The sequence below is a fragment of the Doryrhamphus excisus genome, linkage group LG20, assembly GCF_037039965.1.
Source record: "Doryrhamphus excisus strain RoL-2023G ecotype Guam linkage group LG20, RoL_Dexc_Guam_v1.1, whole genome shotgun sequence".
NCBI classification, from domain to species: Eukaryota; Metazoa; Chordata; class Actinopteri; order Syngnathiformes; family Syngnathidae; genus Doryrhamphus; species Doryrhamphus excisus.
In genome coordinates, this window is record NC_136376.1 from 2,436,626 (window position 1) to 2,449,895 (window position 13,270).

Below are 13,270 nucleotides of genomic sequence, written 5' to 3' on the forward strand. Positions count from 1 at the left end.
AGGGGGGCTTAAGAGGTCCCCCTAAAATGTCAGATATTTTGTTATAGATATTATATGAAATTTGTAAGAGATTTTTTTTGCAAAAAAAAATTCTATACATTTTTTTTAAATCCCCCCCAAAATATAAAATTAATTAGGGGGTCTTAAGAGGCCCCCAAAAATGTCAGAGATTATGTTATAGGCTGAAGCCCCGCTTTGCATACTGTCTGATGGATTGGGTATGCAGTATGGAGTGTGGATAGTATGGGCACGGAAGTATGTAGTAGTAAGTATGCGGTTTCGAACACAGCAATACACTTTTTCAGATTTTTTTTCAGAGAAAAAAAAAATCTAATTATTTAGGGGGACTTAAGAACTTAAGGACTTAAGAACATTTTAGGGGGGCTGGCGTCATTAGGCCTATTTTAGGGGGGCTGAAGCCCCCCTAAAATAGGCCTAATGACGCCACTGTTGATAAATAACATCCTAATAATCAGTTTCTTGTATCGATATCTACCAATCTCGAGTGTTCCGGCGTCTGCGGCGTTTTAAAATCAATGTTAGACCCTTTTCGTTGTGCAGTATGTCCGCCGGAGCTGAACCACACAGCGCTCGTGTGAGCCTACATCAGGGATTTCGGTATTTATTCCACATTGCCGTATGCTGTACCTGGCCGGTCCTATTCTTAGCATGGTGACGCGATGAAGAGGACGTACTGTAGGTACTACAAACAAAGAGGTCCCATCTGGACTCAAGAGGGACGTTGTGTTTAGCTTATCAGCACGATGTGGCACGGCTTGAACAAAAGCAACCACACAATGTTCCTAGCAGGTTATTTCTAGTGGCCCGCCGGCGGCCAAGGATGAAAGACGGGCCACAAAGGAAAGAATGTGGTTCCTGTTGTGGTCTTGGTGGGTCAATGGTGAGTAGATGCGGGGGCGGCTGGAGTGTCTGCCTTTCTCACTTTGGGTGGCCCCCGGGGGTTGGCTTGCAGGAGTCAAGGTCTGCAGTCGCTCTGGCCCGTGTTGCGATGAGAAGGAAAAAGGGGCGCTCATGGACGTGCTCTGAGGGATGTTATGAGAACTCGGAGGACGGCACCTCGATGTGACGATAAGAGTGTTTGAAGCCGGATTGGCAACGACGTCACGCCTTTAACAGAAACAAAATAGCCAGAGGGGGAGTTTCATGATTTGATAGTTTCTGATTGGAGGCCCAAAAAGGCACAAAGGCGGTCGGCTGGTGGGTTGCGGGTCTTAATCTTGAGCTGTTGTTTTAAAGCGGATTTTTTACTTAGCGGGGGTCATCCATTAATATTCTTATAAGCAGTGTTGGGCATGTTACTTTAAAAAATAATTATGTACAGTTACTAGTTACTTCTCAAAAAAAGTAATCGCGTTACTAACCAAGTTACTCCACTACAAAAGTAACTAGTTACCAGTAAAAGTAACTATTGCCCCCCCCAAACACACACATACAGCAAAAACGGGTACAATTACAAAGGTTTGCATTTCTTGCAGTCAACAGGTGTTTCTGTGGGTTTAAGTTGCTCACACAAGACGTGGACAAAGTTTTTTTTCGGGGATATAAAGTACATTTTACCTTTGACATCGACGATGAAAGTAGTGTCTGTACTTCCGTTTGGCAAACGGTGTTTGGACGTGCTCTAAACACCCGCCCACCCAAGCTATTTGATTGGCTGAAGACGCAATCTTACTAAAGTTTAGCCAATTATCATTGCTTATGTGCTCTAAACTCCCGCCCACTTGCGTTCTCTGATTGGCTGAAGATGCAATTTTACTAAAACCTGAGCCAATCCTTGTTGCTTATGTGCTCTAAACTCCCGCCCACTTGAGTTCTCTGATTGGCAGAAGACGCAATATTACTAAAGTTTAGCCAATCCTCATTGTCTTATGTGCTCTAAACTCCCGCCCACTTAATTTCTCTGATTGGCCGAAGACGCAATTGTACTAAAACCTGAGCCAATCCTCATTGCTTATGTGCTCTAAACACCCGCCCACTCAAGTTCTCTGATTGGCTGAAGGACGCAATTTTACTAAAACTTGAGCCAATCCGCGTTGTTTATGTGGTTATTTCAGCCCCTCTCTTGTCACGCTGCAACGCTCAACTGCTCTGCAGATTAGTTATGAAGTCGTGGTATATTTAGTTATTTTAAACGCCGTTATTCCCATCACTGCTTATAAGTGGCAAGAACGCTCTGGTAGTGAGACATTTTTTAGTAGTCTTCTAACAACTAGCATCCTACTTGGTAGAAATTCACTTTTCAGAATCGGGTCTAAAAGCTTTTAAATGCGGTAAACAACAAACGACTAACTTTTTTTCATTTTGCACTACCTTAAATTCAAAGTATACTGTCTTTATATTACAAATAAGATATGAGAGAAATTTTAGTTGAAAAATGTGACTCGCAAACTGAACCCGCAGGACAGTCTGAGGTCACTTCCGTACTGGATTCGGCCCTCGGGTCGACGCTTGAGCAGCCCTGCTGTAAAAAGGCACAAAGCAGGCACTGATACGATTCTGCAAAGCAAGTTTGTCAGGCGCTGAGCACAATAGAAAGCAATTCAGGCAGAATAAAAAGTAAAAGGTACGACGGTATGCTTTTGGCTCCAGGAAGTCCACCGCCAGTCTTCTTTGTTCCGTGATAACATTCCCAATCCTAATCTGAGAAAAGTGTGATTTGACACGTAACACTAGTATAACCAAAATATTTTTCCATTCCTCAACGTGTCTAGAAATTATGAAACAATCAATCGACAGAAGAGCTGCCAATCACCCTTCAATCAGTGAAATGACCCACAATGGTGCTGCTAATGTTTAACAAACACAGATGTGTGTGTGTGTGTGTGTGTGTTAGACATGTCAACTGCAAACAGGCCTTGGTAATTATCTCTCTCTCTCTCTCTCTCTCTCTCTCTCTCTGTCTCTCTCTCTCACTGTCTCTCACGTGCGTTGAATCAATTGACTCCACCTGAGAGAAGAAAAAAACAGTGACTGAAATAAGGTGCAGTACCACATAAAGCCGGAAGATGGAGACATTTCCCCTTTTTACTTCGCAGTTCAGCTGAGTATTCTATAATTGTAAGCCTTTTAAGCATTGGGTGTCTTTTCTTCATTATTTAAAGGACCCCTGTGTCCCTTTTTCACTTTTATTGATAGGCATTGACATGCTACATAATAAAAACATGCTTGCTGAAATTGTAATTATTTATCATCTGTGATGTCTTAAGTAATGTTTTTGATTAAAAACAAACAGAAACGTTACTAGTGCCTAGAAGTTTGAGCTTACAGCGCCCTCTGCTGACAAATGGTGCCTTGCACTCTTTTCAGGTGAGTGGCGTCAGTGTAAATGTGCATTTTAATACGATTTGTTGCTGTATGAATTCTAAATTATGAACAATTTAGACACGGAGGTATTTATCTAACAATACAGTACTTAGACAAATGTAGCCATATTGTCTTCGCCCGAAGACAGCTGGGATAGGCTCCAGCACCCCCGCGACCCTCGTGAGGAAAAAGCGGTAGAAAATGAATGAATGAATGTATATATTTAGCCAAACAACAATGCTACATCATAAACTGTGATTGGTTGGTGATTGGTCCAGGGTGTACCCCGCCTCTCGCCTGAAGACAGCTGGGATAGGCTCCAGCATGTCCACGGCAAATTTAGCCATACTGCATATATTTAGCCAAAGAACGATGCTACAACATAAATTGGGATTGGCTGGCCACCAGTCCAGCATGTACCCTGCCTCTCGCCTGAAGACAGCTGGGATAGGCTCCAGCACCCCCGCAACAAATTTAGCCATACTCTATATATTTATCCAAACAACGATGCCACAACATATACTGCGATTGGTTGGTGACTGGTCCAGGGTGTACCCTGCCTCTCGCCCGAAGACAGCTGGGATAGGCTCCAGCACCCCTGCGACAAATTTAGCCATACTGTATATATTTAGCCAAACAACGATGCTACATCATAAACTGTGATTGGTTGGTGATCGGTCCAGCGTGTACCCTGCCTCTCGCATGAAGACAGCTGGGATAGGCTCCAGCACGCCCGCGGCAAGTTTAGCCACACTGTATATATTTAGCTAAACAAAGATGCTGCAACATAAACTGTGATTGGTTGGTGATCGGTCCAGCGTCTACCCCACCTCTCGCTCAAAGACAGCTGGGATAGGCTCCAGCACCCCCGCGACAAATTTAGCCATACTGTATATATTTAGCCAAACAATGATGCTACAACATAAACTGTGATTGGTTGATGACCAGTGCAGGGTGTACCCCGCCTCTCGCCTGAAGACAGCTGGGATAGGCTCCAGCACCCCTGCGACAAATTTAGCCATACTGTATATATTTAGCCAAACAACGATGCTACATCATAAACTGTGATTGGTTGGAGATCGGTCCAGCGTGTACCCTGCCTCTTGCCTGAAGACAGCTGGGATAGGCTCCAGCACGTCCACAGCAAATTTAGCCATACTGTATATATTTAGCCAAACAACGATGCTACAACATAAATTGTGATTGGCTGGCCACCAGTCCAGGGTGTACGCCGCCTCTCGCCTGAAGACAGCTGGGATAGGCTCCAGCACCCCTGCGACAAATTTAGCCATACTGTATATATTTAGCCAAACAACGATGCTACATCATAAACTGTGATTGGTTGGTGATCGGTCCAGCGTGTACCCTGCCTCTCGCCCGAAGACAGCTGGGATAGGCTCCAGCACCCCTGTGACAACTTTAGCCATACTGTATATATTTAGCCAAACAACGATGCTACAACATAAATTGTGATTGGCTGGCCACCAGTACAGGGTGTACCCCGCCTCTCGCCTGAAGACAGCTGGGATAGGCTCCAGCACCCCCGTGACAAATTTAGCCGTACTGTATATATTTAGCCAAACAACGATGCTACAACCTAAACTGTGATTGGTTGGTGATCGGTCCAGGGTGTACCTTGCTTCTTGCCCGAAGACAGCTGGGATAGGCTCCAGCACCCCCCACGACCCTCGTGAGATTAAACAGTAGAAAATGAATGAAGGATATATAATATGAAGACAAAAGAATCTAAGCTTTGGCTTATAATTGACTAGTAACTTAGTGCTGGCTTGTAACGTATTCATGGTGCTGATGGGAGAAGAATGGCGCCCCCCCCCCCCCCCCTCTGTGATTCCTCCCTGTGTCCCCGAGGTCTGATCAGTTAACCTCCGCCTCCCTGCTGGCGGCCCTGTTTGCTTTCTAAACTGTCAGCCCGGCACATAGGACCCCCCCCCCCCAATAGAGTGGAGTCATTGAGCTGTAAATACACATTTGACCTGAACTAAGACTCTCATCATCTGTAAACTCATCCAACACTCGGCAGCCTCGTCTTGGAGGGACGGACTCCATCACCCAGCCCCCCCCCCCTCTGAGTTGGTGAAGCGTCAAACGGCAGCCCCAATGTGATCACCCCATCAGGCCCTCAGAGAGGAGATTGTCCCCGGGGGGCAGAATTTATGGAAATGGCCGTAAAAAGGCGAAGACCTCAGTAATGGGATGTGTCGATAAACGGCCCCCCCTCGCACAATCTATTGTCGTTTACCGAGGAGATGAGTGGCCCGGCTGTAAGACAACTCACATCTCATTTTGTCTATAAAGCCCGGGCGAGTCAACAACGCTAAAGCTGCTATAAATCATAAAATCATAATCCACAACACAAAGAGCCAAAGTGGGAGGGGCTTATTCATCAGCATTGCAATTCATTGCGATGGCAGACTTCATGCAAGGTTAACCTTCTGACTTTGTTCCCTTGAATGGGCCAAATTGGACTTTTTTCCTTCAGTGATTCAATACTTAATTTCCCTAATTGTCCTCATGGGACTCATAAAGTATAGCTAGCTATCAAACACTTTGACTTATGATGGGAAAAATGCTTTTAAAGATGCTTTCATAAGCAGTATGTCAGCAAAAAAACAAAGAAAACTCCAGCAAGCTCAATGACAACTTGTGCCAGGGTTCAATGATATGGAATTCTGATAAAGGTGCCATTACTTGTTATTATTTGGGTCATGAATATGTACATGATTTTTTTTTGGTTTTTTTTGGATGGAGCTGTTTTTAGACAATTTAACACAATTTATAACTGACTTCATTTTTTTTGCAAAAAAGTTTTTTTACTTTTTTTTTTTTACTATTTTTTATTTATTTTTTATTTTTTAATTTTAATTTTACTTGAAAAATGTAGAAAAAATAGAAAAGTGACTTTATTTCCTGATATTCATTCGTTCATTTTCTACCGTTTATCCTCACAAGAGCCTATCCCAACTGTCTTTGGGCAAAAGGCGATTGTGATTGTTTTATTTTAGTTTTATTTATGTTTTATTTTCCCAATTTTTTGAATTTTTATGTATTTTTCTTTTCCAAATATATCAAGTTTGTCCTTAAATTCATTCATTCATTTTCTACCTCTTTTTCCTCACAAGGGTCGCGGGGGTGCTGGAGCCTATCCCAATTGTCTTTGGGCAAAAGGCGATTGTGATTGTTTTATTTTAGTTTTATTTATGTTTTATTTTCCCAATTTTTGGAAATTTTATTTATTTTTCTTTTCCAAATATATCAAGTTTGTCCTTAAATTCATTCATTCATTCATTTTCTACCTCTTTTTCCTCACAAGGGTCGCGGGGGTGCTGGAGCCTATCCCAATTGTCTTCGGGCAAAAGGCGATTGTGATTGTTTTATTTTAGTTTTATTTATGTTTTATTTTCTCAATTTTTGGAAATGTTATTTATTTTTCTTTTCCAAATATATCAAGTTTGTCCTTAAATAATCTTGTTAAATCTTCTTTTTGGAATATTATGACTTTATTTCCATAATATTTTGACTTTATTCCTCTTACTTTTCCCCAACCTAACTTTCCAAAACTTATATCTTTATTAGGTTTATTAGGTCATAATATTCATTCATTCATTAATTTTCTACCGCTTATCCTCATGAGGGTCGTGGGCATGCTGGAGCCTATCCCAGCTGTCTTCAGGCCGGGTACACCCTGGACTGGTGGCCAGCCAATCACAGGGCACATATAGACAAACAACCATTCACACTCACATTCATACTTATGGACAATTTGGAGTCGCTAATTAACCTAGCATGTTTTTGGAATGTGGGAGGCATGATCGTTGACACCTGCTTGCGTATTGTACAGGTGTGCCTAATAAAGTGGCTATAAAATCGTGGAAATTATGGAAAAATAGTTTTAATTCAGCAGTAGATTCTTCACACCCTCTTTTAATGGACTCTCCACATGGACGGTGATGCCTGCAGAGCCAGACAGCCGAGTATTGGGGGGAGGCGGGATTGGTCGGGGAGGCGGGGATGGGGGGGGGGGTTGTTCCCTGTGAAAGGCGGCGACCCCCCTCCCCTGGGGAAAGCGATGGTCCCACACCGTTTTACTGGCACAGAAGGGCCAATAAGCGCTAAAGGAACACAATTATACCGCAATCATTTCCGATTCTGTGGCAGTCATGCCCCCCCCCCCAAAAAAAAACGGTCGAGGGATGAAGGTCACAAGGTGGCAGAGGGCAACTGTGAATGATGAGCGACATAGGTGGGCATAACATTAGAGAAGCAAATATAGTTAGTTGGTGGAAAATACGAATTGAAAATATGATTCCATTCATTTGATTGGTAATTAAATACAGTGGCTGTAGTTTACTGTCATGCCGAACTGAATTTTCCTTTATTTTGTTTTGTTTATCATAATATTTCAACTTGAAAAGTAGTATTTGTTTTTAATATTTCAACTCTAACCTACTGAAATGACAATATTTTTTTTCCATTTATGTTGGTTTTTTTTTTTTACATTTTCCAAGTATTTCCTCTTTATTCTTGTCAATTTTCCTAATTTAATTATGAGGAAATTATGACTTTATTCCCGTAATATTTTCACTTTATTCTCGTAATATTACAATTTTTTCAACAACCTACTTTTCAAAAAATCACAACTTTTGTGTTGTTTTGTTTCTTGTAATATTCATTCATTCATTTTCTTTACCGCTTAACCTTATGACTTAATATGTTTTTAATATTTCAACTTTGCACATTTTTTTTCATTTCTGCTGTTGCTTTTTTTTTTTACATTTTGCAACTATTTCCCCATTATTCTTGTAAATTTTCCTCATTTAAATATGACTTTATTCCCATAATATTTTCACTTTATTCTCATAATATTACAACTTTTTCCACAACATATTAAAAAATAAAATCACAACTTTTGTGTTGTTTTGTTTTTTGTAATATTCATTTATTCATTCATTTTCTATACCACTTAACCTTATGACTTAATATGTTTTTAATATTTCAACTTTGCATATTTATTTCCATTTCTGCTGTTGAATTTTTTTTTTTACATTTTCCAATTATTTCCTTGTTATTCTTGTCAGTTTTCTTCATTAAATTATGACTTTATTCCCATAATATTTTCAGTTTATTGTCATAATATTACAACTTTTTCCACAACATATTAAAAAAAAAATCACAACTTTTGTGTTGTTTTGTTTTTTGTAATATTCATTTATTCATTCATTTTCTATACCACTTAACCTTATGACTTAATATGTTTTTAATATTTCAACTTTGCATATTTTTTTCCATTTCTGCTGTTGAATTTTTTTTTTTTACATTTTCCAATTATTTCCTTGTTATTCTTGTCAGTTTTCTTCATTTAATTATGACTTTATTCCCATAATATTTTCAGTTTATTCTCGTAATATTACAACTTTTTACACAACCTATTTTTCAAAAAATCACAACTTTATGTGTTGTTTTGTTTCTCATAATATTCATTCAATCATTCATTTTCTATACCACTTAACCTTATGACGTAATTTTTTTTTCATATTTCAATTTTGCACATTATTTTTCCTTATAGTATTACCACACAATAAGTAAATAAGTATGACTGAAATTAATACTTTTTCTTGTTAGATTATAACTTTTTTCTCTTAATATTAAACTTTATTAATAATTTATTAAACTTATTATTATTTGGAAATTATTTTGGACATTTTTGATTTTTTTATTACTTTTATTGGGATTTTTTTTTTATTATTTTTGGTTAACTTGTATTTTTTAAATTAAAAAAAATGATGCAGGCCAAAAAAAAAACAGCCAAAGCCACAAATGGCCCCCGTGACGCATTTTGGACAAACCCAAAGCCGCCTATGAACTAAACAACCAAATAAAGTTATGTTATTGTAAATATCTCAGACGTTTGTGCCACTTTGGTCCACCTCTGACTTGTGGATGCTTGAGGAAACTTCTCTCGGGGATCTGAGCCCGGATCAACAGTAATCCCTCTTCCCATGGAAGGTCACAGTTCCCGGCCCACCATTAGGAATGTGCAGGTCCATGGAGATGGGAAGGACCCTCGGCACGGACGCATACGCTCCCGGCACAGACCTTGTTTGATCAAAAAGAACAATTAAGGAAGAAATGAGGGAGAATCATCATGGGAAATAGCTGATGAAGACTTTATTGATTAGAGCAGCTCCACTGGTCCACATCTCACTGTAGCAATTACCAGCAGCCGCCCCACACTGAAGGGATGGGGGGGTTAGGGAGGGGGGGTCACAATGCAAGGGCTCAATTTGAAGACCACCACGGGAGGGACAGGAAGTGTTTGCGGTCAACCTGGAAAAGAAGAAAATGTAAAGTAGGAGTAGACGTTAAAACGTTAAATTCAATTTCATACCCCATATGGCTCGCAGGTGGGCTTGAACCTACCCCAGCCGACTTCAATCAATCACAGGACATGAACAACCATTCATACGCACAATCATATTTATGGACAATTTAGAGGAGTGGTGTCCAAGGTGCGGCCCATGGGGTATTTGGGACACACGACTGTTATTATTTATTATTTATTATTTATTATTTATTATTTATTATTTATTATTTATTATTTATTATTTATTATTTATTATTTATTATTTATTATTTATTATTTATTATTTATTATTTATTATTTATTATTTATTATTTATTATTTATTAGAAAAAATTAATGAATGAATAACTTCTCCTTTCTTCCCTGTGATTGGCTGACAACCAGTCTAGGGTGTAGCCCACCTCTCACTCAAAGACAGCTGGGATAGGCTCCAGCACCCGCCGCAACCCTCATGAGGATAAGCGGTAGAAAATGAATGAATGAATAAATTCTTAGCCTGTGATTGGCTCACCACCAGTCCAGGGTGTACCCCGCCTCTCACCTGAAGACAGCTGGTATAGGCTCCAGCACCCCCGCGACCCTCGTGAGGAAAGGGGTGGAAAATGAATGAATGAATGAATAACTCCTTAGCTTGTGATTGGCTGGCCACCAGTCTAGGGTGTACCTTGCCTCTCGCCCGAAGACAGCTGGGGTAGGCTCCAGCACCGCCGCAACCCTAGAGTGGATGAGCGGTAGAAAATGATTGAATGAATGAATAACTTCTTAGCCTGTTATTGACTGACGACCAGTCTAGGGTGTATCCCACCTGTCACTCAAAGACAGCTGGGATAGGCTCCAGCACCTGCCGCAACCCTTGTGAGGATAAGGTAGAAAATGAATGAATGAATAACTTCTTAGCTTGTGATTGGTTAGCGACCCATCTAGGGTGTACCCCGCCTCTCACCCAAAGACAACTGGGATAGGCTCCAGCACCCCGCGACCCTAGTGAGGATAAGCAGTAGAAAATTAATGAATGAATTAATAACTTCTTAGCTTGTGATTGGCTAGCGACCCATCTAGCCTGTACACCGCCTCTCGCCCGAAGACAGCTGGGATAGGCTCCAGTACCCCGCTGCAACCCTCCTGAGGATAAGCAGTAGAAAATGAATGACTGAACAAATTCTTAGCTTGTGATTGGCTAGCGACCCATCTAGGGTGTACACCGCCTCTCGCCCGAAGACAGCTGGGATAGGCTCCAGCACCCCCGCGACCCTCGTGAGGATAAGCGGTAAAAAAATGAATGAATGAATAACTCCTTAGCTTGTGATTGGCTAGCGACCCATCTAGCGTGTACACCGCCTCTCGCCCGAAGACAGCTGGGATAGGCTCCAGCACCCCCGCCGCAACCCTTGTGAGGATAAGTGTTAGAAAATGAATGAATGAAAGAATGGATAGTGGTTCTTAGAGTTGGGACACTGTAGACAGATTCCAGCCAGGGAATCCATTGATCATTTTTATTATGGGTCTTAGTTGGTTTAAAAAATGTAAAAGTGGCCCCCACACATCTTTTGATTTTTCAGCATGTGGCCCTCAGAAGGGTGCAAACAAGAACACACACACACACACACACACACCACGCAATTCATGTAAATTCCCAGTGAAAAAAGCAATAAAAGCCAAAACGTTTACATCTGAGTCAACAGTGCATCTCTTTCTGAAGACAGGGCCGCTCGGAACCTCCCCTTCGTTTGCTCAGCTAAGACAGCAGCTTATTTATATTTAAATCTGACTCTTGGCCCTTCCAAGACCCTGGATGGGGTTCTGTAATGGATGCAGAACCGCCTGCCTGCCTGCCTGCCTGCCTGCCTGCCTGCTGGTGGGGAACGTGACGACCGCAATCAATGGCATGCAGTTACCTTTGCATACCAGCAGTGCGGGATGCTCTCCCAATGTCAAAAAGGTCAACCGCAAATGTGCATTTTCATGCGCAGATACCTGGTTCAAAGGTCAAATGAGGTGACCTTCATCTAATTAGAGGTGAGGGCCTAAAATTTAATCTGAAATGAGAGCCGGTGCCGTGTGACAGAATGATTGGTGCAGAAAATCACATTTTATACTCGCTCTTCAATCGATTTTGCCCCTTCTGGCCCCCCCCCCCCAAAAAAGAGGGGGTCGACTATAGCCTGTTTTTTCCCGATGACTGTACAAAGAAGAAGAACAGTCAATGTTGTCGTTGTAAACTGAGCTTCATAATTGGCCATAATTTGAATTCTTGTGGTGATGAAATCAAATAAAGTTGCACGGCGGTCGAGTGGTTAGCGCGCGGACCTCACAGTTCGGAGACTCGAGTTCAATTCCATCTCTATGTGGAGTTTGCATGTTCTCCCCGTGCATGCGTGGGTTTTCTACGGGTACTCCGGTTTCCTCCCACATTCCAAAAACATGCTAAGCTAATTAGCGACTCCAAATTGTCCATAGGTATGAATGTGAGTGTGAATGGTTGTTTGTCTATATGTGCCCTGTGATTGGCTGGCCACCAGTCCAGGATGTACCCCGCCTCTCTCACCTGAAGACAGCTGGGATAGGCTCCAGCGTGAGGATAAGCGGTAGAAAATGAATGAATGAAAGAATTTGATAGTGATTTTTAGAAATGGGACACTGTAGACAGATTCCAGACAGATCATTTTTATTATGTGTGCGAGTGTTCATAAACTGAGACAGAACGATGAACTTTGTATCTGTCTCCTTCCGAAGCGCCAGAGGTTTTATAAAGATGGTGAGAAGAATAATTCCAAGAAAGAAGTCATACAAAATATGAAAGTTACAATAATTGTAGCATAAAATAAATGAGCATAATAGGTTAGCATTAAAAGAAATAATAAACAAAAAGTATTTTTTTAAAGTCACAGTACTATGAGAAACAAAACAACTACAAATAAAGTTGTAATTTTGGGAAAATTACGTTCTCAAGTAATCAAGTTGTGCAAGGAGGGTCCTGGTGCCAATGCAATGACGCCAGGAAGTACGATCCGTGACTGTGCGTTCCCGGTTTTATACGGAGAATGCACAGATTTACGATTTCATGTCCCGCTTGCAGACGTCCTTGAAGCGGAGTAAAGGTCTTCCAGTGTGCCCGGTGCCAGCACTTTATGCCCCGAGCCCCGAGTGCTTCCATCACTCATGCTGGGAGTTTTGGTGGGCCGCAATATAGTATGTATAGTGCCATAAGAAATACCATCTTTACAAAAAAGGTAAAGGGAATAAAGTCAAAATATTATGGAAATAAAGTCATAATATTCCAAAAAGAAGATTTAACAAGATTATTTAAGGAAAACTTGATAAATTTGAAAAATAAAAATAAATAAAATTTCCAAAAATTGGGAAAAATAGCAAAATATTAATAATACCCCTTTTCACCTATAACACAAAAATGAGATGCAGTTTTTTCTTAACTTATTGCATTCATTCATTCATTTTCTACCGCTTATCCTCACGAGTGTTGCGGGGGTGCTGGAGCCTATCCCAGTTGTCGCCAGCCAAACACAGGGCATAAAAAATAGCCATATTTGCCTATTATGAGGAAAAA

At 41.0% G+C, this 13,270-nt stretch overlaps 1 protein-coding gene across 1 annotated transcript in view; it reads left to right on the forward strand.

The window, feature by feature from the left end:
- Positions 1-855: 855 nt before the first annotated feature.
- nkx1.2la (NK1 transcription factor related 2-like,a) overlaps positions 856-13,270 on the forward strand; it is a 28,662-nt gene continuing 16,247 nt past the window's right edge. Inside the window, exon 1 of the mRNA XM_058059272.2 lies at positions 856-901. The gene's annotated coding sequence lies outside the window, so the exon portion shown is untranslated. The remainder of the gene's footprint in view (positions 902-13,270) is intronic.